Source organism: Aegilops tauschii, chromosome 5, assembly GCF_002575655.3.
Source record: "Aegilops tauschii subsp. strangulata cultivar AL8/78 chromosome 5, Aet v6.0, whole genome shotgun sequence".
NCBI lineage: Eukaryota > Viridiplantae > Streptophyta > Magnoliopsida > Poales > Poaceae > Aegilops > Aegilops tauschii.
Genome location: NC_053039.3, coordinates 337,823,945 through 337,851,930, shown reverse-complemented (window position 1 = coordinate 337,851,930; position 27,986 = coordinate 337,823,945). Strand labels below are relative to the sequence as shown.

Here is a 27,986-nt window from a genome sequence, read left to right as displayed (position 1 = left end):
TAAATAGAGTTGGCATACAATCGCCACTTCACACAATGATCAAATAAATCATACATCACTCAGAGTACACACATAGTCCGACTACGAACAAATCCAAATGAAAAGAAGACAACCCCAAATGCTAGATCCCCGATCGTCCCGATTGGGCTCCACTACTGATCATCAGGAAACGAAACATAGTGACGACCAAGGTCCTCGTCGAACTCCCACTTGAGTTCGGTAGCATCACCTGCACTGGCATCATCGGCACCTGCAACTGTTTTGGTAGTATCCGTGAGTCACGAGGACTCAGCAATCTCACGCCCGCGAGATCAAGACTATTTAAGCTTATGGGTAGGATGTGGTAATGAGGTGGAGTTGCAGCAAGCTCTAAGAAAATATGGTGGCTAACATACGAGTACAAGAGTAAGATGAGAAACTACGCAACGGTCGTGAAGCTATAAGTGATCAAGAAGTGATCCTGAAACTACTTACGTTCATACATAACCCAAACCGTGTTCACTTCCCGGACTCCGCCGAAAAGAGACCATCACGGCTACACACGTGGTTGATGCTTTTTAATTAAGTCAAGTGTCAAGTTCTCTACAACCGGATATTAACAAATTCCCATCTGCCACATAACCGCTGGCACGCATCTCGAAAGTTTATACCCTGTAGGGGTGTCCCGACTTAGCCCATCACAATCTCTCACGATCAACAAAGGATATTCCTTCTCCCGGGAAGACCCGATCAGACTGGGAATCCCGGTTACAAGACGTTTCGACAATGGTAAAACAAGACCAGCAAAGCCGCCCGATGTGCCGACAAATCCCGATAGGAGTCGCATGTATCTCGTTCTCAGGGCACACCGGATGGGCCAGACGATGGGTTGGCATAGACCCTGGTTGCCCAGGGGGCGCCGGACATCACCCGGGTTGGACCAACACTCGGAGGAGCACTGGCCCGGGGGTTTAAAATAAAGATGACCCTTGAGTCTGCAGAACCCAAGGGAAAAAGGCTTAGGTGACAAATGTTAAAACCAAGGTTGGGCCTTGCTGGAGGAGTTTTGTTCAAAGCAAACTGTCAAGGGGGTCCCATAACCCCAACCGTGTAAGGAACGCAAAATCAAGGAACATAACACCGGTATGACAGAAACTAAGGCGGCAAGAGTGGAACAAAACACCAGGCATAAGGCCGAGCCTTCCACCCTTTACCCAGTATATAGATGCATTAATTAAATTAAGAGATATTGTGATATCCGAACATAATCATGTTCCAACATGGATCAATCTTCAACTTCACCTTCAACTAACAATGCTATAAGAGGGGCTGAGCAAAAGCGGTAACATAGCCAAACAACGGTTTGCTAGGAAGGTGCGTTAGAGGCTTGACATGGCAACATGGGAGGCATGATAAACAAGTGGTAGGTAGCACGACATAGCGATAGAACGAACAACTAGCAAGCAAAGATAGAAGTGATATCGAGGGTAATGGTCATCTTGCCTGAGATCCCGCAAGGAAGAAGAACGAGTCCATGAAGAAGACAAACAGACGTAGTCGAACGAATCCTCACAATCGCAACGTAACCGGAACTATCAAGGAGAAGCGCAACCGGAAAGAAGGAAACATCATGGTAAACAACCATCACATAAACATGGCATGATGCACAATCAAGTATGATACATGTCCGGTTTAAATAGGCATGGCATGACAAAGTGCAACAAACAATACTACAAGTTAAGTGGAGCTCAATATGCAACGAGTTGCATATTGAAGAAACACCACATCAATTACTTAGTTTACTCCTGTTTATGTACACATCAATATTAAATATTGCTTAACATGGCAAGAGGTGAAACATAATAAAACTACCTATCTAGGCAAGTTTAAATGTGGCCGGAACAACAAACAACAATTCCGGAAAATCCCCATGTGCATATTTTGGATTTGGTACTGTTCTGCCCTAAACCATATTTTAATATTGTTAAACATCCAAATAAAGTGCACCAAGTTAATCTATGCATTATTTCACCCCATTTACATATAAAGTTTATTAAATTTGGAGCTACGGTTATTTAGTTATGAAATAAATCATTTTAACATGGCATTTATGCAAAATTAAACATACAGCAAGTTTAAACATTTCAAACATGGATGAAAGTAGAATATTATGAAACTAGATGAAATTCTAAGCATTTTGCATATTTCGACATTGACATATGATGCATGGATAATTAGTTATTAGATGCATGAACACTAGGGGTTGTCTGTAAAACAGCTAAACACGGGATGATAGACAAATTCGCTGATAGGAAAAAAACAGAAGCGGGCCGAAAATGGCTGGGCGCTGGGGCGCTCACCATGGGCCAAGCCCAGTCTGTGGAGGTGGGCGGCCGGCTGGGTGAGGAAGCGCTGGGCCTAGTGGGCCTGGCAGCCCACGCAGCCGGCCATCGCGGTCAACGCGCGACTGGACCGGGCGAGCTCCTCTCGCTCGATCTGGACAGCGGAGAGGCACTGAAGCGGGCGCGGTCATCTGCTCGTCAGGAAGCAGAGCAGCGGCGGCGCGGGACGGGAATGCAGCAGCGGGGTCCGGCGAGGCAGGGGACTTCGGCGGGACGGCAGGGATGGAGCGACGCAGGTGGGTCAACGCAGATGGGCCCAGTGGGCGCTGTTCCTGGCGGCGCGCCATGGCTCCTGTGAAGGTTCAGAGAGGGAGAGAACTGCGTGAGAGGGAGAAAAACAGAGGGAGGAAGGAGAAATAAGGGGAGGCGGCGAGGGCCCTGGCCTGATGAAGTGGCGCTGCTCCGGCGAAGCCGTCGGCGGGTGGTGGTGCTCGGGGCCGAGGCGCTCGGGAGGAGGAGGTCCAACTTGAAGAGGTCGAGGTACAGCAGCGGCGAGGTAGAATGGCTGCGGGGTGGCTGCAGCTCGGGAAGGAGGAGGTCGGGCTCCTGGCTTGCGCTCGACGGCGGGAGGCGGCATGGATGCAGATCAGCGGCGCCTGGTCTCGAAGAAGCGGGGCGACGGCCATGGTCCTGTTGCTGCTGCTCGCGGGACGGTGGAGGCGAGGGAGATCGGGCGCGAGGGGCCTTGCTCCTTCGGGCGTTGGATGGCAGAGGCTCGAAAGCGAGAGGAGGCTTGGGGCTACGGGAGAGCGAGGAGGATCTCCTCTCCTTGGATCGTGCGCGCGAGGCAGAGCGCTCCGGCTCGGCTGGGCGAAGGGATCGAGGGAAGGCTTGGGTTGGTTGGTGGATGGATCGGACAGATCCCGAGGAAGAAGGTAGGTAGGTGGCGGCAAATTTGACAATTTTAACCTATAATCGAAAGCAAATCACAGAATGAACTGGTTCCGAAACTATTTCACACCCCTAACCCTTTTGTGTAGCGCCCGCCACGCCGGCGCCACACCCTACGGTGCAGCGCCTAGCTCCGGGGCGTTGCACCACTGTCCACCGTGGCAGCCCACGGGCCCGCACCCAGCCGTGCAACGCCTCCGAGCTAGGCGCTGCACCTGTAATGTGCAGCGCCTAGCCGCTAGGCGTTGCACGTGTAATGTGCAGCGCCTAGCCGCTAGGCGCTGCACTGTGACTTATATGCAAACGCGCCAGCCCTCTCCTCCCCACCCTCCCCATTGGCAGTTACAGAAAAAAGGGCGGCGGCCATCTGCACTCCCCCTCTCAATCCCCTCTCCAAAATCCTTCCGATCCGACGATTTGGTCCGTGCATTTGTTCACCAATCCATCGTAGAAGGTACTCTCCTCCGATCCCCTTCTTTCTATCCATAGAAAATATTATGTTTTGAAGATTTGGGGAACCCTTGTTTGAATCTTGCATGTATTAGATTTGGGCAACTTTTGTTTGAATCTTGCGTATATTAGATTTGGGGAACCTTTGTTAGATTAGAATGTGGTTTGGATAGATAGGTTGACATGTTATTTATATAGTTTGGATACATAGATTGACATGTTTTTTGTATGGAGAAGTAGATTGACATGTTATTTGTATGGAGAAGTAGATTGACATGTTATAGTTTGGATACATAGATTGACATGTTATTTGTATGAAGTAGGCCCAAGTAGGGGGAAGCACCATATGCTTTGGATCTTGCATGTAGTAGGCCTACTTTAGTTTTTTTGAATTGAAAAGATAATCGTGTTGACAAGAATGCTTTGTTGAAATTGTTAGGATAGTTTGGCTTCTCGATGATCACTGGGACCATCAACACCGGTCGTACGCTATGGCGGTGCAGCAGCGGGTAATACTGAAAGTGGCCGGTGTTATGAATTTCGTATGTTTGTTCAAACACAAATGCCCCATATGTAATGTTATGATTTGTTTGTTTGTAGGAGCTTGCACCTCTGAAGCTTCGGTCTCACGGGATCAGCCTTGGAGGGATGAGCTATGATGAGCGGTACACACCTTATGTTAGGGAGGCAGGACTTCTCCCTTTCATTGAGTTGGTCCGCCGGTCGACGCCACCCAACAATGCTGCAGCACTCACCGCGCTTATTGATCATTGGAGGCCGGAGACACACACTTTCCATCTTCGGACTGGGGAGATGACCGTGACGCTGCAGGATATCGCTATGATCACCGGTCTTCCTATCGATGGCAATCCTTTATGTATGAACACCGATTCTGAAGGGTGGCGCGCGCAGATGCAAGCCCTTATCGGTATGGTTCCTCCGGAGCCTCGGGAGCCAGAAAGGGAAGATAAGAAGAAGGAAAGAGTCGCAGCGGGCGCTACTTTCACGTGGATATCATCGCACTTCGCTCATTGCCCCGATGATGCTAATGAGGACATGGTGAAGACTTATGCTCGTGTCTACATGTGGTACGTGGTATCGAGGACAATGTTTGCTGATGGCACCGGCAAGAATGCTCCATGGATGTGGCTGAAGGCGTTGACCGTCTTCGATAGCAAATGGAGTTGGGGTTCGGCGACACTAGCTTACTTGTATCGACAGGTATCAAGTTGTTTCCTTTTCACTTCATTGATACATTATCAATGCGCTCTTGCGGCAAATTTGACCATGTTCTTTTTTATGTGCAGTTGGACGATGCCAGTTGTAGGCACACTGGAGGTATTGGTGGTTGTCTGCTCGCACTTTCCATATAGAGCTGGGAGCGTCTGCTAGTTGGACGACCTAAGACCGTGAAGTACGAGGATTGGGACGATAAAGACGACCCACTACGGCTCCCCACTTGGGCTTACAAGTGGGATGTGTTAAATGAGACGACGGATGATCCCTCTATAATGTACAAGTTGTACAAGAGCGAGCTGGACGCGATCACGCCTGAGCAGGTGAACTGACCTTGCATAAGTGATTATCATGCTTGTATCTTCACTCGATATCAATTTTGCATTCAATCCCATTTTGCAGGTGGAATGGGAGCCGTATGGAAAAGGAGAGAGTTTTGGTAACCCTATAGAGTTCAGGCTTAATCCGATGTGCATTAGGGATAGGGATCTCTGGCATATGCGGTGCCCACTGATATGCAACTGGGCGGTTGAGCTTCACCTGCCACATCGGGTGTTCCGCCAGTTTGGTTTGTTCCAGTCACACCCGCCGGAGTGGGAGGACACGGACAAGTTGCTACACGCGTAAGATATAATTAACCTTGAGCACTTAGCAGCTTCTCGACGGTTTCGATGATGCTAATATCTTGTTTCTAACTTGCAGGTTGGATAGGAAAAAGCAGCGGAAGATCAAGGATTGGGCCAGCCATCACAGGAAGTATGTCGTGCAGTTCGCTCTTAGTGTGGAGCAAGCAAGGGCTGGAAAACGAGCCCAGCTTCGTGAGCACTGCCCGGATGCGTTCAACAACTATCTCACATGGTTTCTTGCAAGTACCCGCGTGGAGGTATGCCAACCGGCGTATGCTGAGGAGATTCTGGAGGAACCCACCGTTTTTGATGAGGTAGCCCAGCACCAGTACAACGCATTAGTCAGGAAAGGCAACTCGGTGATCCCTTCAGCTCCAATGATGAACTTTGTGGTTAGCCCTTTTTGCTTTTCCATTCGCACTTTTCACATCTTCGCTTGCCTAACACTTTGATACCGTTTCTGTTCATAGCGTGCCCAGATCAAGAAAGCAGCTGACGAGACCGAGACTATTCTGGAAACAACCCCGGCTGGCAAAAGCGATGGGGAAGGTGCACTTCGAGAATTCATTAAGGTTCACATCTCCTTCAAACTAGCACTTAACATTTGTTGGTACGTTCCATGTCTCATTCACTTGTACATGTTGCAGCGCCAGGGCCAAAAGTTAAGGCGGCTATCAAACCTTTTCGGTTGTCGTGACCCCGAGTATGTATCACCAGAACGGTCTAGGTCGGCGACACCATCAGATCCCGCTTCGGGGCAGAGCCATGGTGAACCTTTCACGGATGAGGATGTGGGTGGGGTCACCCAAGAGGTATGGCATGACGATATATATCCATTTGTTGATGCATTGCTAACTATATCCTCACACACGGTCTTTCCATATCTTTTGTTGATGCATAGGTTGCTGATGATATGACCTTGGGGACGTACCGGGCTCGGTCTGCATACGAGTTGAAGCCTAGGAGGGGAATCAACAAGTACACACCTGAAGACTTCACCCAAAGAGGCAAAAGGATGGTCGACACCTCGCGGATGGCGGCTTTGGATGACTATTTGGATGACGATGTCGAACCGGTGGCGGAGCCGGAGCCGGAGCGGGTTCCTCTTCCTAGGAAGGTGAAGAAGATAAGCGTCAAGAAGGGGGGAGGACCCAGCAAGCGTGGAAAGCACTAGTCATCTTAGTTTTTTTATAATGTTGAACTTCGAGTGCGATTTGTTATGTCGTTGAACATGGAGTGGTCGTACCTTCTATGTCGTTGAACTTGGAGTGGTGGTAGCTCTATGGTAAACTGGAACTTATTGTGATGGTCATTTCTATGAAATGAAGTCTTTTGTGAACCCTTTGTTTCTTATACTAATTGTTATACTTGGAGAAATGATGTCGTACCTGAATGTTTCTTATACTAGTTGTTGAACTGTGGCTGAAAGAACTGTGGCTGAAAAAGACCCAGTAGAGGGGGGGAGGAGGCACAGTAGGTAGGCCTCTAGTTTCAGGCCAAAAATTGCTAAGTGTTTGTGCAGCGCCTCGCACTCAGGCGCCACACACTGCAGTGCAACGCCTAGCTCGCAGGCGCTGCACTATAGAGTGTGGCGCCTCCGTGCTAGGCGCTGCATATGTCTGTAACTAGCCAAACTTCTGTTGCTTTCTGGATAGCTACAGACATGTGCATCGCCTAGCTTGGAGGCGCCGCATCCCTATAAGCAATGAACACAAGGTAACATTGCTTCCATGAGTACTAATCCATGGATTAACACCGAATACAAACCCTAATATATATATAAAACAACAACCCTAACCCTAACCCTAAACCTAACCCTAACCATAACCCTAGCCCTAAACCTAAACCTAGCACCAACATAAGAACACCCATAAGAATAACCCTAGCATACTAACAAAACCTAATCATAGAAATTGGCAAACAAACATCTCACATCTCCATGCAAATCTCTAGATCCAAACTAAACTAGGGTTTCCCCAAACTACCAACAAATGAGCAATGGGAGAACTTTACTTCGATCAAAACAAGGGGATCGGAGATTATTACCTTGAGGGAGGGTTTGACTTCGAAATCCACGGACAAATTCTTCAAATTTGCAAGATTTGGAAGAAGATTTGAGAGGGGGGGAGAGTGGGAGAGGGGGCAAAGCTCGGGGAGAGAGTGAGAGAGTGTGTGGTGGGGGGGTGTGGGGGAGGGGGAGGGGGGCCTAGCCAAGTGGCTGGATAAGTCACAGTGCAGCGCCTAGCGGCTAGGCGCTGCACATTACACGTGCAACGCCTAGCGGCTAGGCGCTGCACCTGCGCCTAGCTCGGAGGCGTTGCACGGCTGGGTGCAGGCCCGTGGGATGCCACGGTGGACAGTGGTGCAACGCCCCGGAGCTAGGCGCTGCACCGTAGGGTGTGGCGCCGGCGTGGCGGGCGCTACACAAAAGGGTTAGGGGTGTGAAATAGTTTCAGAACCAGTTCATTCTGTGATTTGCTTTCGATTATAGGTCAAAATTGTCAAATTTGCCGTAGGTGGCGGCGGGCAGGGGATGGATGGACATTGCTCCTAAAATTTAGGGTTAGGGTCTTGTTTATATAGCAAGGGGATTAGGGTAGGGGTTAATCCGTCCCTCCGATCGAAATCAAACGGCAGAGAATAAATAGGTTAGGGGAGCCAAAGAAGAAACCGAAGATATTTTAGGGATGTTTGGGGATGATCCGGACCCATCGGTGACGACTGAGTGGATCGGGTTCGGGGGAGTTTCGGACGCGCACGCGAGGGGGTTTGAGTATTGTGTAGAGAGGATCAAATGGTCGGGCAACAAAAGAACGGTTGGTCTGAGAAAGGTCAACAGAGACGAGAAAGAAGCAGCAACTATCAACGGATGCAAGGTTTATCAAAACATGCGGATACAATATGCATGATGACATGATGAAATGCAACAACAACAAAAATAAAACACACGACGGCAACGAAGAACATGGATGGCGTTTGGAGCGTCGGTCTCGGGTTGTCACAAAACTCCAGCCAGCAGGTCGAAGTCTGATACTTGCGGCTCTCTCTCCTACTTTGGGTTGCAGAGCGTGGCGGCACATATCAGGGTATGGTGCATGTAGAGATGCATGGTACGCTGTGTACACACAGTTTTGCCTGATGAACGAAACCGCGCTGCCATCATGATCCTTGCCGTCGGTTATCTCCTGGTTAATCAGATAATTCAATCCGAGAAATAGAGAGCGTGTACCAAGGCTATTTACCAGCCTCGAGTCAAAAATTCCTGAAGGCTCAGAGAAGCTGGGATCCTGCTCAAAGACCTTGCAGTGACTGTGATTGTATTCCGTGAAACAACACGTCTGGTACGTGCGAACGATCATCAACCGTTCGCCATCGTCTGATCGAGCCAGGAACCACCTGCAACTACCATGCCACTTTTCTTTGAAAGGTTCTGGGATTAGGAAGGGTAGGGATACCAGGCGGCCTACAACATCATATCAAGTTGGAGTCGAATAAAAAAGGGCTCTTAATGTAGTCAATCTTAAGAACATCTTGTTATGAGCATGAATATTTCTTCAGTAAATGTTGACAGTAATATAAGCAAGCCATCATGATATCATAGGAAAGTAACATACTGCTGTAACAGCCGTTTGTAGCGATGACTGGAGTAGGCCAGCAATACGTCCAGCCATAGAAGGAGTCGACAGCGTAAATAAAGCCCTTGTGTTCAATGGCATCAGAGAACCATGGAGGATGTATGATCCTGCGATGGACGCGCAGATTTATCCACTTACCGCAGTGACCTGTCAGATAGGCGAGACCGCGGTTGAAGAATGCAATTAGCCTGGAGTCTTTATAATTCGCAGATCATGTGGGCACTTGGCAGATTACAACCTTGAGCAAATCAAACTTGGTATCATGTTGGCTACTGTAAGATTCCGAGTATTCTGGGCCGCGGTGCCAAAGCAGTGCAGTGTTAATCGAAGGAAGGGGGATTAATCGCCGGGTGTAGACATCCACGAGCATCCAGCTGCCGCGACCATCGACGAGCACCATCTAAGATGTGTTCATGCCGACCCAGTACATACCGTTAATGTAGTTGAGGGTGACGGGGATCGGATCGCAGTCAAGGGGGTTGATGCTCGCCACCCTACGATCGTTATGTTGCGTGACACGCCGTTTCTGAAGATTAGGCGGCATCAACAAGCAAGGAGCTGGCTTAAAAAGCTCCAGCCTGAGGGCTTTGAGTAAACGGTACAACCCCGACGAGCACGCGGCGAGCGGCATGGTACTGAGACTGTCCACACGTGAAACAATGAGCTTGATTACCTCTGTGGGGAGCGAATTCCAGCCACTCTTTCAGCGGACGCTGCTCGGTTCTGCCATTATTAGTGCTTGGGTTTCGGACGAGGGGGGGGAGGCGCCTTAGCGGGGATGGAAGATTGGACGAGATTATGTGCGAACAAACATGGAGAAGTGAATATGTGCTGCGGGAAGTGGACAGGTGATGATGACTACAGCACGCCGCTTGACTTACGAGACACATACCAGGAGCGTAGGGTCATATCGATGCCAGACAACTTGCTTGAGTGATCACAGTACTGGTACTCCCTACAATACCTACTACTATGCCCTAACTTGCTTGAGTAGAGTAGTAGTGGAGTAGGACTGGAGGAGTAGTATATTCTAATCTAAAAATAGTTACAAAGTTCAATGCCCGAGCGTGGAACGACTACGAACCGCCATCGGTGCTAACTCCAATCCCCAGCAAACGTTCGCTCGGAGACATGGCAGTTGCAAACGCCCGCGACGTAGTTACAGTACGTGTGTAAGGGTGGCGGTTTTGTCAAATACTATGGCTTAAAAATAGGCCACCGTCGGATGGAAATCTGACGGTTACGTGGGATTCGCCAGGATTGAGCTCGTGGCAAACAATCGCCAGATATCATTACTAACAAAAGGTTAAAACACCCAGGGCTATAACTTGCACCGGCTGACCACTAACAATGATACTAACATAGTTGTAAAATGGTCAAAGACCGTGTCTACGTGGTGTTTGGAATTATATGCAAAAAATTAGCAAGATGCCCATGCATTGCACGGAACATCAAGATGCATTTTTTTACAAAACACCTGTTGTGATTGACCCATGCAGGAGTAATCCCATGTGTAAAAACTAATGATATCTTGAGAATTTTATCGGAAAATGGTATGTCGACCATTTCATCGAAAAAATGATATCTCGAGAAAGATGATAAAGGTGAGGAGGAGTGGGGCGTGGTGGTGACTGGTGGTCGGACTGGGCGGAGGCATGGGGATGGACGGCGCCGGCAGCGGCCACCATGCCAGATTATTCCAGAGACTTCCCTTTTTAATTGCTCAGCAATGAGGTTGTGGGAGATAAGGATGAACGAGGCAAGGCCTTATATGTAAATGTGGAGAGAGGTGCGGGTATATTTTGTAAAATTGTCATAGTTTGCTTTCTATCCATGAGATATAGATCGGACAGTCTATATTATAAGATGGCAGGCACACCATCATCACCAACTCGGTTTTTTCTCTACTCGTACTCCTGTAAAAGACTCAGTTGATGATGATGGTGTGTCTGCCATCCGCCATTTCTGACCATTAGATCTGCATCTAACGGCTATGATGTAAGTTGTGGCCTTTTGCAACAATTCCCACTTCTCTGCTCGAGTTTACACAGAACCCCTTAGTATCTTGAAACCAACCACATTCCTCCCTTACTTCATCAAAACAGCCCAAAGAATATATTTGGAGTGAAACATAAGATATTTTTAGTGATATGTATATCAAAAGTAAACTGTTTTCTTTCAAATTTGTGAATATGTATTATTCTACTTTGGATCCGTTGCAACGGACGGGCTCATTGTTATAAAGGTTTATCTCTTGCATTCTTCGCAACCAACACCCAGTTTACTGGTCCGGGCTGGATGCTCGCAGCGCGATGACCTGAGTTCGAATTCTGTCCTAAACTTTAGCTTTTTATTTTTTTAATATATACTTCTTTCGCTACTGTACTGGTAGTGGAACCCACAAAGTACTTAGAATACAAGATTAAAGATGGATTTGTTTCTTTTTAACTTTCTGTACGAATCTGTAGCCAACCTGCAAGTCATGTACACTGTACTGACAGTGGAACCCACAGAGTACTTAGAATACAAGATTAAGGGTGCAATTAACTTTGTATAGAGGGAGAGTCATACACGCAATTAACTCAAATGGATTGGACGTGACTATTATTCTCCAATGGCAACCGGCAAATTTCCTCCCGCGGGTCAGAGTAGGTTTCTCGGTTTGCATGCGGGTTTAACGGAGGGGTTTGATGGAGGCGAGGAGGCGTGTTCAGCCGGGCGTGCAACTAGTATATTATAAAAAAAGAAGAGTAGTAGAGATAGAGATAAGAATAGAGACTAGGGAGGAGCACCATCTACTTCTTCGTGGGCTACTCCCGCGCTCCATTCGGCGGCCGCAACGTCCCCTATAGCCACTCCCTCCTGCGCTCCATTCAGCGGGCGCTGTTGATATTTGGGGAGCGCACTCTCACGACTGCTGGCAGCGATGACTTCACCGACGACGACTTCTTCACCGACCTCGACAACCTCTTCCTCAACGACATGGGCGACAACCTCAACGCCAACGATGTTGCTCCCGTTGCACCATATGTGTTTCTGTCCTTCCTGTTCGAAATCGTGGTAGAATTAATGTTTCTAGTTTGTGTCCTAGATTCTATATGTTCATCTACTATGCTAGTCCACATGATTAGTTAAATCTCTGTTATAGCCATCATGATTTATTTTGTGCTTATTCGGACTAAATCTCGTAGTAACATGCTCATATATTCAACTGGCAGAATGTCCCCTACAGCCACTCCCGTTTCATGGACGGCTTGGTCGATGGCTCCAAGGAGCCCTTCGTCTACTGCTATGAGTGCCTGATGCCATTTTGGGGCTCGTCGGCGGACATCGTGCATCACCTCATGCAGGCGTGCGGCGATCACTACTGGCCCTTGGCAGAGAACTTCAAGTACGAGACGTGCTACCCGTTCACCGTGCCAGAGTCGCTGGACGATCACCGCCGCCTGCTAGTCTCGGAGGAGGATGGCAGCGTCTTCCTCTTGATCGTGGGCACCGGCGAGGCCCACCAGGCCACCGCCCCATCTCTGTAGTGTGCGTCAGGGGCGACGCCGCTGACGCTGACACTGACACGAGGCCGATGTACGGGTGCGTGCTCACTATTACTACCCCTCGGAGGTACGTGGGCGGCGACACTGGCTACGTCAAGCTGACTTGGACTCTGCTGAGCTGGGACCTTCCTGCCGATGTGGACATGGAAGATGCATGGTATTATTTGACCCCCAACAATGTGCACGGGGACTCCAAGGAGGTTCACCTGGACATCTGCATTACCAAGTTAAATGTTGATCATTAGTCTTCGCTCAATGTAATCCGCTGTCTAAGCATGTGGAGACTTCCATGCATGATCTTGCTCTATTGGAGTATCGCGCATGAATAAAAGTGTATCCATTTATGGTTTAGTCTAGAATCTTCCATGTATGAATTTTTACTATAGTACTGGTGAAAGACTTATGATGAACCATTTCTTACATCTCCTCTGCCCCCTTCCAAGTCATCCTGATTTAATCCCTCCGTCTAGGTGTATAAGGGCATGGTTAATACTTAAATAGTATAGCCAGCTGTTGACTATAAGAAAGTGCCATGTCATCTGTAGCCAACATGTATAACAATGGATACTCAAAAACTAATTCTTGAAGATCATTTCTTGCAAAGCACAATAAGTGTTATTTCTTCACAAGTTTTGGATGCAGGTTGAACAGTTGAACGCTTTTGTTTGCAAAAGATACTTTTTATCTATTTCACCGGATGTTTGTGAGCTCTAGAGATGAAATAATATCCGAAGAAACCTATCGATACCCGTTACACATGAGATGGCCCCCACATCCTTTGTAAAAATAAACAACTCCCCGATCAATGCATTTCACTCTTCCGTGCAACGCTCGGGCACCTTACTATAGATTAGTACGACCAAAAATTGAACTAACATTATATATAGTACGATAAATGCTGATGCATGTCACCTAAAATTATATCATTGAAAACTATGTTCGAATATGAATCCAACGATATTGTTTTTGTTGACATGCACTAACATTTTGTCAGTTAAATCTTTAGTCAAATTCAATGGGGGATAAACCACGACCGATGTAGTATTAGTGTAGAGGGCGGCGTTGCACGGGAGTCTCACCCCGCTCGTGGCATGGCAGTAAAGCCGTCATATCACAAAACCCAACCACTACCGGTAATAAGTGGCCTGGTAAAATAAACGGACAAGCAACCATCACATCCCTCCGTCTTTTTTGCATTTCATCTCTCTGCATTTACTTTCTCTGGTTCATCTCGCGCACTCGATCCCTAGGTACTACTCCTAGTATCCCTAGCTACTGCTAGGGCCAGTTCTTTTAGTACCAAGGTTAATAGGAGAGGCAGCAGCCGGCTCTATAGTCAAGTCCGTGTCATCTATAGTCTTCATACAGCCAACACCATATAATTGGACAGCTATAGGTTGGCTGTTGGGTTGGATTTAAGTATTAATCTTTGCATGCTGGGATTGGGAAGAATGGCAAAGCGCTGGTTTACAGGCAGCAGCCCGGGCTGCAAGCCAGCTATTGCGCCTCGTAATGTGCGTATAGGCGAGCGACTAGTGAAGAGCCGGCTCTGCTCTCTATCCTCACTTCTCTCTCTTCCATGTTGGATTTTTATGACGTGGCAAGTCTTGTAGCCTGCTGAGTAGGACTTATTATACTTGCTCCAAGACTAGTCACTTCCCCAGCTTTTCCCATAAGACTAGTCACAGTGGAGAGTAACATTAAGGCGCCTCACTCATTTATTTGGGCTTCTAAACTACTAGTAATACCTCCGTCCTGGTTTATTCGTCACCATTGCAATTTGTGCTAAATTTTGACCAAAGATTTAACTGATAAAATGTTAGTGCATGTGACATGCACTAACATTTCATTAGTTAAATTTATGATCAAAATTTGACACAAATTACAATGGGGACCAATAAACCAGGACAGAGGTAGTAGTTATGGGATTACTAATCTAGAAGCCTAAAATAACTGGCCCCTGGTACTCCTACTAGTAGTAGTACTCAAGTTGGAATTCCAATTGCACGACACAACTTGTTAGGCAAAAAATTCGATACAAGGTGTAGGAAGCGGTTTGGGAATTTGCATGCCTTTCCGACCAGTGAGATACTCCGTACAAAGTACGACAGAGAAATAACCACAAAGCAGGAAGCTAAAAGTAAACAATCAAACGAGCATTTTTGCAATTGTTTTGCATTGAATCGTTTCACAAGCTTGACTAGTGCTATTTTTCTACTTTTACAAAAACCACGTCATAATGTTAAAACGTGCATTTGCACGTACATAAGTAATAGTAGTACTCCCTCCGTCTAGGTGTATAAGTTTTCCCTCCTTCTTGGTCACGGTGCACAACCAAAGATGACTTATTCACCTGGACGGAGGGAGTAGCACAGTTTGCAAGCATAAATAGAGAGAGACGTGTAGTGCGATAGTATATAGTAAAGTTTGTGCTATATGCACGTACTTACAAAATGCGTACGGATACACAAGGTTTCCAAACTTTTCCTTTTACATACTTAATTAAGGACGCTAATAATTGCTGAACGTTCGAGATTTATCATTTGCGTCCCAAAACTAATGAGATCGCCTTACGAAACTAAATTATACTCCTACTAAAACCCAGGGTGCTCGCAGGAACGCTTGCGGCGCGCCACGAGTGCCCTGGTGCGCGGCCGTTTCCCAGCGCGCCGACACAACGCCTCTTCCTCAGCCTCGCAACTCGCGAGGTCCTGATTGGCGGCTTGCCGGCGGGCGAGTACGATCTCACCGGTGTGGTGATCCGGCGCCAACAGGTACTCCTCGCTGGAAGCGTGCACCTAGTTCACGTACCGCCAAGCGTAGATGAGGCGCTTGGGCCCGGCTGCACTCAAGGCTTTGGCACGGGCGTCCTCCGCCACCCTCACGACCCTCGCACGAGCCTTCTGCCAAAGAGCCAATTGCTTGACTCTCTCGGACGCGACATATGCCTGCCAGGCAGCTTGTCCCGCGGCGCGCTTCTCTTCCCCGGCCTTCTTCTCCGCCTCTATTTTGGCGCGCTCTACCAGAGGCAAAGCCTCCCACAACGCGGCATCCCTTTCTTCCCAAAGCTCCTCAAGGCTGGGGGGGTGGGGGCTCGGCGGGCGGCGCGGCGTTCCCTCGTAGCGGGGAGCCGACGCGTCCTCCGACGCGCATGCTGGCGAGATTGGGAACGCCGACGCATCCACCTCGACGCGTCGCGGCGAGGAGCGGAACGCCGACGCGTCCTCCTCGACTAGTGGCGGCGAGGAACAGAACGGCGACATGTGACCGTCCGCGCGGTGCAGCGAGGGGCGCCTAGGGCTTGGGAGGGGCGATGCCATGGTGGTCGACGTGAGAGGGAGGGGGAGGAGATAGCGATGAACGTGAGTGTTCTCCCGAATGTCGTGGGAGGCGCAGTATTTATAGCGAGCAATGGCACACCTACGTAAGATATGGACTGAGCTGCACTGACTTAACTGCAGGTCCAGTTGCGTCACTGACATGTGGGCCAGACCCCTGTTGGGCCCATATGTCAGTGACCCAATGCACCTGCAGTTAAGTAACTGAAGCAGCGTCCCGTAAGATATGTTGCGTGATTAACGTAACAACTACGTGGGCATATTTGTTGGAGTAAATTATGGGGGAGGGAAGGGGTGAAAATATTGCTGGTCACAACGGATTGGACGAGCGCGGGGGGAGGAGAGTCATGCATGCAGATTTTTTCCACACGGGGTGGAGTGGTGGGACCGTCGGAGGGAGAAGGAGAGTCAAGCAGGCATATTGTTTTCACACATGGAGAGGAAAAGATTTGGAGACGAACGGGCTTCCTGCAGGTATGGGGAATGGTGCATAATAAGTCATCTTGCATGCCGGGCTAGGTATAGTCTCAAGTCATTAAAAACATACACGCCCCACACATGTTCATATTTCAAGGTGCACTAAATTATTGCATGCGATGATTAAGGCTGGCCATAATGGTGGTATCTTAGCTGGTATCATGCACACGGGAATAGCAAACATGCTGATGTGGCAAAGAATTAAAGAAGAGAGGGGGGTTAGAGTAACTAGTGTTCATGCATGCATGCAATGCGATAATGCATTGGTAAACACATTTTTTATGAAGAACAACAACATTAGTTGAGTACTTTTGCATACTACAAAAATTATTCCACCGCCTCTATCTTGTCTTGGTAAGAGTAGGTGAAAATTTTGAATCGGGCCCTTTAAAGTAGAAGGGAGGTAGTAGTAACTAGTGTTCATGCATGCATACAATGCGATAACTAGTGTTCATGCATGCATGCAATGCGATAATGCATTGGTAAACACATTTTTTTGTGAAGAACGACAACATTAGTTGAGTACTTTGACCAAACTTATAGAAAAAAGTATCAACATTCACAATGTCAAATCAATATTTTTATACTCATTATGAAACGTAGTTCTTATAATCATTATAATCAGTATTGTAAATATAGATATTTTTTGTATAAAGTTGGTCAAAGACTTTGCAAACGGTTGACAGAAGTAAACAAGACCAGAGGGAGTATGATGCATGCGGACTAGGCAAAAAAATTACTCATTTATAGCTGGTCGAAGTCTCAAAGGGCGCGACCGCGCGAGGGAGGCGAAGGTCGTGGGAGGCGCGACGGTTGACGGAATTAAGTGAAGTTACATCCACGTGCTAGCATGGCGTGCAAACAGGCAGAAGCTATACCGTCAGGCCTACGATATGGGTCTAGTAGACATGACATCTAGTGGGTCCCGCATAATACTCGAGAACTCTTTTGGGGCTTGCAGGTTGCAGCCGTTTATCCACCGGGCAAGCCAATAACCCCACGTTGTTCGCACGCCCTACTTGTCCCCGTCTTCTACTAGTACTACTCCTTACAACAGTTCACTCCCCGTCGTCCCGTCCTTTCACATTACACCAGTTCAACTTCTCCTAACCCTCCTCCAAAATCCATGGCCTCCCAAATCTCCATGGTCGCCGCTGAGTACTAGGTTAGAGCCATCACCGGCGATGAGTTCATCGTCATCTACGCACATGGATCCGCGACGGTGAAAGCATGCCTTGCTCGCTTCCTACGCATGTTCAACAGTTCAAAGGATGAGTGGGTCGCTGGGCTAGATGTTGAGTACACCACAGTCCTTGAAAGAGAGAAGATTCTAAAGGAGGCAGAGAAGAAGAAGCCCGCCGTGATCCAGGTTTGCATACATAACATGTGCTTGGTCTACCACATATGCCATGCCGACGTTGAGTGCCAGGATTTTAAGAACTTCCTCAAGGACGAAAGAGTGAAATTCGTTACTGTAGACTTTAGGAACGACAGGGATGTCCTGGGTCGTATAGGCCTCGTTGTAGGCCAGCCCTTCGATTTCCAAAAGGCAAGCCTGGTGTCCTCCTCTCAGCCTTCAATGCTGACCCTGGAAGCAGCCATGATTGATCCTTCGTACGCTAAACTGAAGAAACCTCACCATGAGTTTCATCATGCATGGGAGTCGAAGACATTAGATGAAGATCACATCCTGTACGCAGCAATGGATACCTACCTTTGTTTAAATATCTACAAGGGTTGGATGAAGAAGCAGAGCCCAGTGTCCGGTTCAAGCAAAGAAGCGTTGGCAAAGAGGAAGAGGAAGAGGGACGAGGACGAAGTCGAGGACGTGGACTCAGACTCGGACTCCGAGAAAGGTGGCAGTGCTGTCGCTCATGCTGGTTCTACTGCAGTGTCAAGCGGACTAGTTGCTTAGTTTTATTTCAGGGGTGTGTTGTGCTGAGCCCCCAGCAGGACTATGTTTATGTTTTTTCTCGTTATTTGAACTTTGTGTTCTTTCTCGTTATTTGAACTCTTTAGTACGTACAGTAGTACTAGTACTATGTCTTACTATTGTTCTTCTTGCAGTTGGTACTACCGCTCGTATCTTCGTGTTCCTACTGTACTTAATACGTTCGTACTAGTAGTATAATTTGGGTAAGTCGATTTGTGAAAGAAGTTCGACGGAGCGAAGGAACAAGACGACAGAGAAGCTATCCCTGTATCTATATTAGGGTGGCAGGGTGCCCATGATCTATCTTATTAGTGTTGGGTGTGGAATGCAATTCGCCGGAAAAAATGGCTCGTGCCTGGGGTTAAACGGATGGCGGGGGTGGGGGAAGCATGGCGGTGGCAGGCAGTTCAGGGGAGGGCGGGGCGGCGGCGGCTGGCGGCTAGGCGTGTGGCGGGCTGAGAAGATGAACAGTGCATCAGTTTGGTAGGTTGAAGAAGCCCTTCTAGCCATCCATGTTGCATCCAACGGCTCACAAGAGTCGACTAACTCAAATTGCTCCTTCAGATTGTAGGAGCCACGTGGCATTCAAGGTCTCGAAGGTAGATTCCACGTCCGCACCCGGTTTGTGGGCTCGGCGCGGGCGCGACCGCCTTCCGCCGTGACAGCCACCATGCACGCCTCCTCCGCGCGAGCGGAGACGAAAATGACACGCTAGTTCCTCCTCGCTGGCGTGCTGGAGCACGCGCTCGTCCTCCTCCTTGTATGCTACATGCATAGACGCGGCTCCACCAGCTGCTCGCGTGCTTGGCAGCGCGGTGGCATCGCGAGGAGGGACTGCAGACGGCATGAGCAGGTGAGCCTTCGGCTTCATGGCACAGGGATGGCGGTGACACGGCGGTGGTGGGCGAGAAATTGTTTGCCGGAGCAGGCGGGCGCCGGCATGCGCAACGGCGGCGGCGGCATATTGATGAGTGCGCGTATGGGAGCTTAGTTTAGTTTTATATAGGGTTGGTCAAACTTAAAAGAAAACCGTACTAAACATTAGACTCAGGCAGCGCTTATATTCGTTACCACAGCCATGATACGGAATCCTGTGCAAGCGCGTGAACCGCGACCGCGCGGTCGATCGAACGGTGCGTCACCGTGTCGCGCTCGAAGGACATCCACCAAACCTTTTTGTGTGTGTGTGAAAACAATCCCCGAATATTACTCAACTTTTTTTTCCTGGAAAACTTCTTGACACTACAATATTTCCATATATTTGAATTTAGCTCCAATTCGTGTTTATTTGGATTTGGACGTTTTAGGTGCACCCTAGTTTTTTTAATACTGATTTTGTGTGTGTGACTGAGAGAGACCGTGTGTATGTGCCCATATGTGTGTTGTGGCGGAAGGTCAATGTGGAGACGGTGTGCGTGTGATAGAGACATGGAGAGGTGTGAATGTGCAAATGATCATGCATGAGTGAGACATAGACATGCCGATACGTTGTGTATACATGAGAGAACGGTCTTCTATTTTACTTGTGTGTGTGTGTGTGAGAGAGAGAGAGGGGGGGGAGCATCCGTAACACAACAACCATCTCTCTCGATTCGTCCGTCCCTCGCACTATCGCATGTAACACATGCATCAACGCACACATTTTGACACCCTCACCCGGCCCCTCCCACCTCAAGGCCCGCACATCGCTCTCTATCTCGCACGCACAATCTCTTCGTGAAAACCCTATTTAGCATGTAGCTTTCCGTCACATACACACACATTTCTCTCCATAGGTTTGATTTCTCTCAATATCTGACACACACACACGCGCGCGCACACACACACACACCGCACACACACACACCCTCCCCCGAGCTCACAATTCATCCCCATCCAAGGTTATATGGCGTCCACTCTCGCTTGTGCTTCTCTGCACCCCCACCATGCACAACACCTCAATCTTCAAAGAGGGCATCAACGAGATCGAAGACGACGACCACACTGCACTAGCGAATGCAGAGCCATTAGGAAGCAGGATGATGTGACGATGGCTGACTGACTCCTCCCCCCTCTCTCTCCCGCACAAAATTACCAATCACTACAAAAAAATACACTTCCGTGATGATACGTGTTTGTCACAGTAGGTCACGTTTTCTGTCATGCATGTACATCCATGACGATTTTATGACAGAATCAAGATAGTCATACCTGTGATGTCGTAGAAGTGTTCCATGACATTACTAAATTTATCATCACAGAAGTGTCCACTTCCATGACGATAAATCACGCGTCACAGAAGTGCTTTCGTCAAGGGTGACCGACACGTGGCATCCACCGTAACGGAACGCCGTTAAGCTATCGGGTCCGGTTTTGGATCCGATAACCCGTTAACAACCCCGACCAATGGGGATTTTCCACGTGTAAAATCATCATTGGCTGGAGGAAACACGTGTCGGTTCACCATTGGGACAGATGTCATCCACTCATTGGACCCAAAGCGCCTATGATACGTCGACACGTGGCACGGCCCAACAGAGGCCTATTCCTTTGAAAAGGCCGGCCTGTTTGACTTGGTCAAAAGGTGGCGGGCCGGCCAACGGAAGCCTGTTAACGACCTGTTCACATATAGCCTATTTATAGCCTGCTAACCCAGGGCCCGTTTACGGCCTATCCGAATTAGGCCCAGTGGCGTCATCTGGGCCGTCCAATATAATTCCAGCTCGTTTTAACTTCCGGCCCATGTATGGCCCATGACGTCTTTCAGCCCATATGAGGCCCTTTGTAACTCTCGGCCCATTAACGGCCCGTGGTAAAACTGGCCCGTAATGAACACTGTATCACTTTATACCCATTAACGACACGTGGTGAAACTGGCCCGTAATGAAGAGTGTATCACTTTATACCCATTAACGACCCATTATTCCGTTGGGCCGTTTCCAGCCCATGTTATCTTTTGGCCTTCTCAGGGCCCATTTATTCTTGGGCTCATTTCCAGCATTCGTTTACTTACGGCCCGTTACTGTCATTTTCTGCTTGTGGGCCAAATTCAGCCATGGTTACAGTCGGCCCGTTTGTGGCCCGTTAATACGTTGGGCCGTTTTCATAGCATCATCAAATACGGCCGATTAACGATGGCCCGTTATGGTCGGCCCATGAACGGACTCTAGCCCATTTACGACCATAATGTGGTCTGTTATTGGCCCATGTTTGGCCAACTGATCATACGACCCGTAAAAGGCCCATTGATGATACGGCCCGTAGAAGGCCCATTGTGACTACAGCCCGTATAAGGCCCATTGTTTCTACACCCCGTAGAAGGCCCATTGTTTCTACGGCCCGTAGGAGGCCCATGTTAACTACGGTAAATATGTAGCCCATGGTTATGGTGGCCTAGTTTTAAAAAATAGGTTATTGCAGCCACTAGCAAACCGCGAAAAAAGAACTGCACTGACTACAAGAAAACAAATAAACAAGACAATAAGGAAATAAATTGGCAAGCAACTTACGCTAGGCTATCACGGCTATTACACATATTACATCCACTAGGCATCAAAGTTCGCCACCAGTGCAAATATAGGGAACAAAGCAGCATATAAACGCCGCAGCAAAACAAGTCCAGAATTGAAACCACTTCAGAAGAGCTCAAGAAACAATATCCTGGGTACCCATAATGTTGGCAAGATGCTTAGCAAGCTTATTAACTTTATCTTGTTTGGCGCTTAAATCCTCCAGCACTTGCTATTGCACCAGAAAGTATGCATCTGAATTCTGCAGGGACTTCCTCAGTCCTTCGGCTTCCTGTCGCATAACATCTGATCGATGTCTTTTAACTTGAAGTTGAGACTCAAGAAGCCGAACTGATTCAGGCAGCGAGTTCGAAGAGCTGGTGCTAGCAGCAGTAGCCAGTAACTTGAACACTACATCAAGACAGGACTTTGGGGTTGTCTCAGTGTCTTCAATATAGTTTTTATCAGCTTTCTTGGAGACCAACAGGGATGTCTCACTATCTTGAACCTTATCTGCATTACTTACTTTACCATTGCATAACGGGGTACTCTTCTCCAATATTTTATCCGCGTTCTAAAAGAGAAACAAACAAATACATCACAGGTTTACAATGTAGTATATGAAACTCATTTTGGTAAACCAGTTCAGTAGCAAGGTGAACAGGATAACAGCATGAAACAAACATATATCTATGTAGTATGGTCACTGTATGGTCTATATCATTCTAGTTTATGTTGCCAAATCAAGATAGATACAGTTCGAATCATATATATTTAAGACAAAGCAGCATAGACAGAATATAAGTGTGGGAAACTACACAGCAATAACAACACTTGTAATGTGCATGGCATGAGAACATAATTGTTTATTCAATTGAAACTGAAATCAACATAGAGCAAGTTACAACAGCAAACACGTTAAAGAAACAGGTTTAAAACATACCTGTTGCGCCATTGGAGTTTCAATTGCATCCTTCAAATTTGAAATTAGTTAGTATGAGTAAATACAATGATGCAAGAGCAAAGTAGTATGAACCATAGCTACGGAACCTGACCTGAGAACAATTCTTCTTCTGCTTTAAGCATTGACTTGGGGTTCGGAGTGGTGGTCCTCGTGCTTTGGGATGGCAGTTGCCTTACTAACTGCTCGTGTTTGGGTGCTCTGTGGTGGAGACGGTGCTGTGTCAATGGGAACTGGGTTACTATCTGCTGGGGTTGGGGTTAGAAGGGGTGTAGCTGGTTCTCTCTCCAACTGGGTAGGGGTACAATCTACGTGAGTCTGGGTTATGTGTGGTGGGGCTGGTTCTTGGGCAAGTACAACCATGGTTCTATCTCCATCGACAGGTAGCATGATCTTTTCTGAAGACCGTGTTTTTACTCCCACAGATATTGCCATCACCCCCTCCAATTGAAATGGCTGATAAACAAGAAAAGTAATTGAATGTACAGACATTGTAAGATAGACAGGTGCAATGGATAGTAGGGAAGAAAACAGGGCATGAAATAATTCACATTTATGTGGTCTAACCAAACAGAATAGCAGGACATAATTTCACATATATGATGGCTAATTAAACAGGATAGCATGACACAATTTCACATGTATGATGGCTAACTAAACAGGATAGAATGACATACTTCAAAATATGATGACGATGTAAACGGGATGACATGATATAACTATACGATGTGTCTATTAAAGTGGTTGGCATGCCATAAATCACAAACATGTCATCGATGGAAACATGATGGCATGATATAATTCACGGATAGAATGACATAATTCAAAATATGATGACTATGTAAACATGATGAGATGATATAACTATATTATGTCTTTAGAAAATGGGTTGGCATGCCATAATTCAGATACATGTTGTCTATGTAAACGTCATGGCATGATATAATTCAAATATATGATTTATATACTAAGGAAGTGAGCAGAGGGTAATCGCATATATGATGTGTCAACTAAGGAGATGGCATTCAATATCATGTATATGATGTAAAAACTAAGCATTGCAATACAACATATGCATGATATGAGTAATATAACCCTGCCAAGTTTGAGCATACACCTCAGGGGGATAATAGGACTGGTCATCTGCCTCTGAATCCTCCTCTGAAGAGTTATCTGTAACCAGCAAGATATCTGCTTCAGCAGGTAGCATTGTCTGATCTGAAGACCTTGTTTTCACTCCAGATTTCTCCATCACCAATCCAAATGGCTAATGCACAGGAAGAGTAGTTGAATATACAAACATTGTCGACAAAAGCAATGAGAAATACAAAAAAAGGACGGCATGATATAATTCACATATATGACACTTTTCTAAACAGCATGGCATTGCATAATTCACATATATAATGCCTTGCAACAAGATAGGATTACATAATTCACATATATAATGTCTTGCAACAAGATGGCATTGCATAATTCACATATATGGTAATTAGACACTAAACAGGTGGCATTCACACAAATCATGTCTAAACTAAGCAAATGACATAGCAATGCAAGATACCATACACACGATATGAGCAACATAACCCTGCCAAGTTAGAGCATGCACCTCGGGGGGGGGGGGGGATAGGACTGGTCATCTGTCTCTGAATCCTCCTCTGAGGAGCTATCTGTAACCAGCAAGACATGCGCTTCGTTAGATAGCATTGTCTGCTCTGAAGACCTTGTTTCCACTCCAGATTTTTCCATGACCGTGCCAAATGGCTGCTGCATAGGAAGAGAAACTGAATGTAGTAAAATTGTTGACAAATTTAACACGTAATAAAAAATGATGTCATGATATAATTCACATATAAGATGACTGGCTAACCAGGGTGGCATTGCAAAATTCACATATATGATGCCTGGCTAAACAAGATGGCATTGCATGATTCACATATACGATAAAGAAACTAAACAGATGGCATTGAGTCAAAGCATGTCTAAACTAAGCAGATGACATCTCTTTGATGTATACAGTAAGCAATGCAAGGCACCATATGCATGATATTACCAACATCAGCATGCCAAGTAAGAGCGAAGACCTCATGGGGTAAATAGGAGTGGTCTTCTGCTTCTGAATCCCCCTCAGAATAGTTATCTTCCTCTTGATTACGATCCGAAATGGGTGGAGGGGGGCTGCCTTTGCGCCCACCATGGAGCGACGTCTGCATGAAATTTTATTGCCACGCAAGGCTCGTCTCTTTTGCTCTACGTGTTCAGTTCCATTGTGTACAATAACTGACATGCATAGGAATAAAACATAGTGAGATTATGTATGGAGTGCATGCACAAATCCAGAGTGATGGTAGCAAACTGTGGATAGACCCAAAACCAATGATAGTAGGCAGATAATAGCTTTAGTTAAAAAATACAGATAATGGCTCCTTTAATGTTTGTTTGCACACAACATGAAACTCATAGTAGACACCCGAGATTAAACAGATAGTAGACAGATAGTACTGATTGCTGCCCCAATATGTACCCCACAACCATTTAAAAACTCAAGTTACAACATAAGTTTGGACCTGACTCAGAGTCTAATAGGTGAACACGACGATAAAGTAGCATGTCATCATATTAAGCGATGCATAATGTAAGTAGACACGGAAGAGTGCGACCTCTCTTGCGGACCCGTCTAGTCCTCAAGGTCATCTGCTCAGTTGATGATGGTAATGCAGTTGTCATGGCTGCCGGCGGTGGGGAAGAAGATCTGAGGTGGCGAAAGACAGTCTGGAGAGCGGATCCCTGCTGTGGTGAACCCTTCCGTCATTGGAGCAGCTGAGCTGGGGTGGAACACAACACCGCAGGAGCAGGACAAACCACACAAGGTTTTCTTTGACACATATCTGTAACAGAAGTAATTGTGTAAGGGCTTGTTTGAATTTGAGGATTCTAACAATGCAGGGATAGGAAATAGATAGGAATAGGATAGGAATGCACGTGCAAAACAGAGAATTTAAAAACACAGGATTTCTACCAATCTGGGTGTTTGGTTCACAAGAATTGGAAGATCACAGGATGCAAAGAAGAATGGTGAGATTAAGTCAAACCACAAGAAAATGTACGGTTATAATGCTATTATGATACTATCTCTTAGTCTTGTGCTTCATGAATAGGAATTTGAAAAGGTGGACAAGTGGAAATTAAAATTCCTACAGTTTTTCTTTCAAGGAGACACTAAAGAAACAAATCCTACAGTTTTCCTTTGCTCCATTCCTTTGCACCAAATTCATGAAAAGTAGTACCATAGGAAACTTTCCAATTCCTATGTTTTTCATTCACTTTTCCTTTCAAGCACTGGCGATTCTAGTAGGCAGGCTTGAGCAAGGAAAATCCTACACTAAAAAAATGTTCTTGTGCTACTTCTATTACTTTGGACCCAGGCCACTGCCCTACGAGCTCAGCTCCCAGGACCATCGACAAATGCACAGCTCAAACACGCAAAGATAAATAATGATGACATTCAAGAGAGTCCATCACGGATAGCTAAGTTGCCTAGTACCTCACTGCTTGTCATATAGTAGGATAAAATAATCGTATTTCCTGTTACTCCGTGTGCTCAGTGGAAAATATATATAACATGTAGAGTAAAAAAGAGATGCAACAAGTGTACAACCTCTTTGGAAGCCATGTCGATCTCAGCGTGATTGGGTTGGCCGATGAGGATGCTCCGTCTGACTTGGCTATCGGAGGAGGGGAAGAAGATCTTAGGCATCTGGAGATGGAGCCCGAGGTACTGCTCCGCTATGATGGAGGGTTTCGTCGTTGGAGCAGCTCCGGTGAGTTGTACGACGCCGAGGCTGAAGCAGGACAAGAGAGACAACGTTAACCTGAGTCGAATTCTAATAGCATCTCCAATAGATGACGTAAAATACATAACCACAAAGTGCTAGATGTAAAATACATCAGCCGCTCATCTTTGAACTTAACTGTCAAAACTGAATTTAACTGTCGAAACTGAACTTAACTGTCGAAACTGAATTTTGCTGTCGAAACTGAATTTTACTGTCGAAACTGAACGCACTAGAGGTGAGGCTACACGTCAGTCGACTGACTTTTTCATCTCTGGTCAGTCGATTTTGCAGCCGTTGGATACGAAATCAAGGGCCTGCAGTTCATCTTCAACCTCCACCCCCCTGAGCCGGCAGCCACCACCGGCCAAACAGCCGCCCCGCGCCGCCCCGCCCGCCCCGAAAACACTCCCCACCGCTGGTCCGCCGCCGCCCCGGCCATCCCTCTAGCCCCCCCCATGCCAAGCTTTTTCTCCGGCGATCCCCACGCCACCACCCCACCACCGCCGTCGACCACCACCCCCACCCTGAACCCTAAGATAGACAGTGGTGTACCTCTCCGGCGAGCCCCCCTCCCTGCTGCGGCTGGTTCTTCCTTAACTCTGGCGAGCCCCCCACCCCCTGAAAATCAACTGACCCAAAAGTCGATTCAGTCGACTGAAGTGTAGCTAAATCAGAGCAGCATCGCAACCAAGAGCAAGAGCGAGAGCAGCAGCACGAGCAAGAGCAAGGGCAAGAGCAGACAAGGCAGGGGACCGAGAGCAAGAGCAGAGCAGCAGCACGAGAGCTAAAGCAGCAGCAACTCCTACTAATGTGGATGTCGCCGCCAAGGGAGCGACGCCGTGGAGGAAGTGGCTGGCGACGCCGCCGTGGATGGAGCCGCGCCGTGTCGGCTCGGGACCGAGCACCGGCAGCACCATGATATCGAATCAAGAAGAAAATGCAGCGATTATTGTACAACCTCTTTGGTGGCGCCGATTAGGCCGCAGCTTCATCCGAGGAAACGGTGATGATGATGCTCTTCCGGTGGTGCAGGTGAAGACGGCGGTGTGGGAACGGAGGTGGCGCGAAAGACGAGGGGAACGTTGGGGCAGCTCCTTGGAGGTGGAGGACGGGGTGGCTGAACCGGCGGGACGACCAGATCGACGACGGATCCTCATCTGGTACGGTGGATGAGGGACGT

At 47.5% G+C, this 27,986-nt stretch overlaps 3 long non-coding RNA genes across 3 annotated transcripts; 2 read left to right on the top strand and 1 right to left on the bottom strand.

Annotated features, from left to right (window-relative positions):
• Nucleotides 1-2: 2 nt before the first annotated feature.
• LOC141023413 (uncharacterized) lies at nt 3-3,246 on the bottom strand. The gene is made up of 3 exons (XR_012184813.1): nt 2,340-3,246; nt 1,483-1,571; nt 3-256 (listed from the first exon to the last, which is right to left on the bottom strand). It is a non-coding gene; the product is annotated as an uncharacterized lncRNA (long non-coding RNA).
• A 435-nt stretch (nt 3,247-3,681) lies between these two features.
• Nucleotides 3,682-4,840, top strand: LOC141022382 (uncharacterized). Its single transcript, XR_012183676.1, has 2 exons — nt 3,682-4,231; nt 4,323-4,840. It is a non-coding gene; the product is annotated as an uncharacterized lncRNA (long non-coding RNA).
• Nucleotides 4,841-5,348: 508 nt separating this feature from the next.
• Nucleotides 5,349-6,598, top strand: LOC141022381 (uncharacterized). Its single transcript, XR_012183675.1, has 3 exons — nt 5,349-6,156; nt 6,232-6,396; nt 6,486-6,598. It is a non-coding gene; the product is annotated as an uncharacterized lncRNA (long non-coding RNA).
• The last annotated feature ends 21,388 nt before the right edge of the window (nt 6,599-27,986 follow it).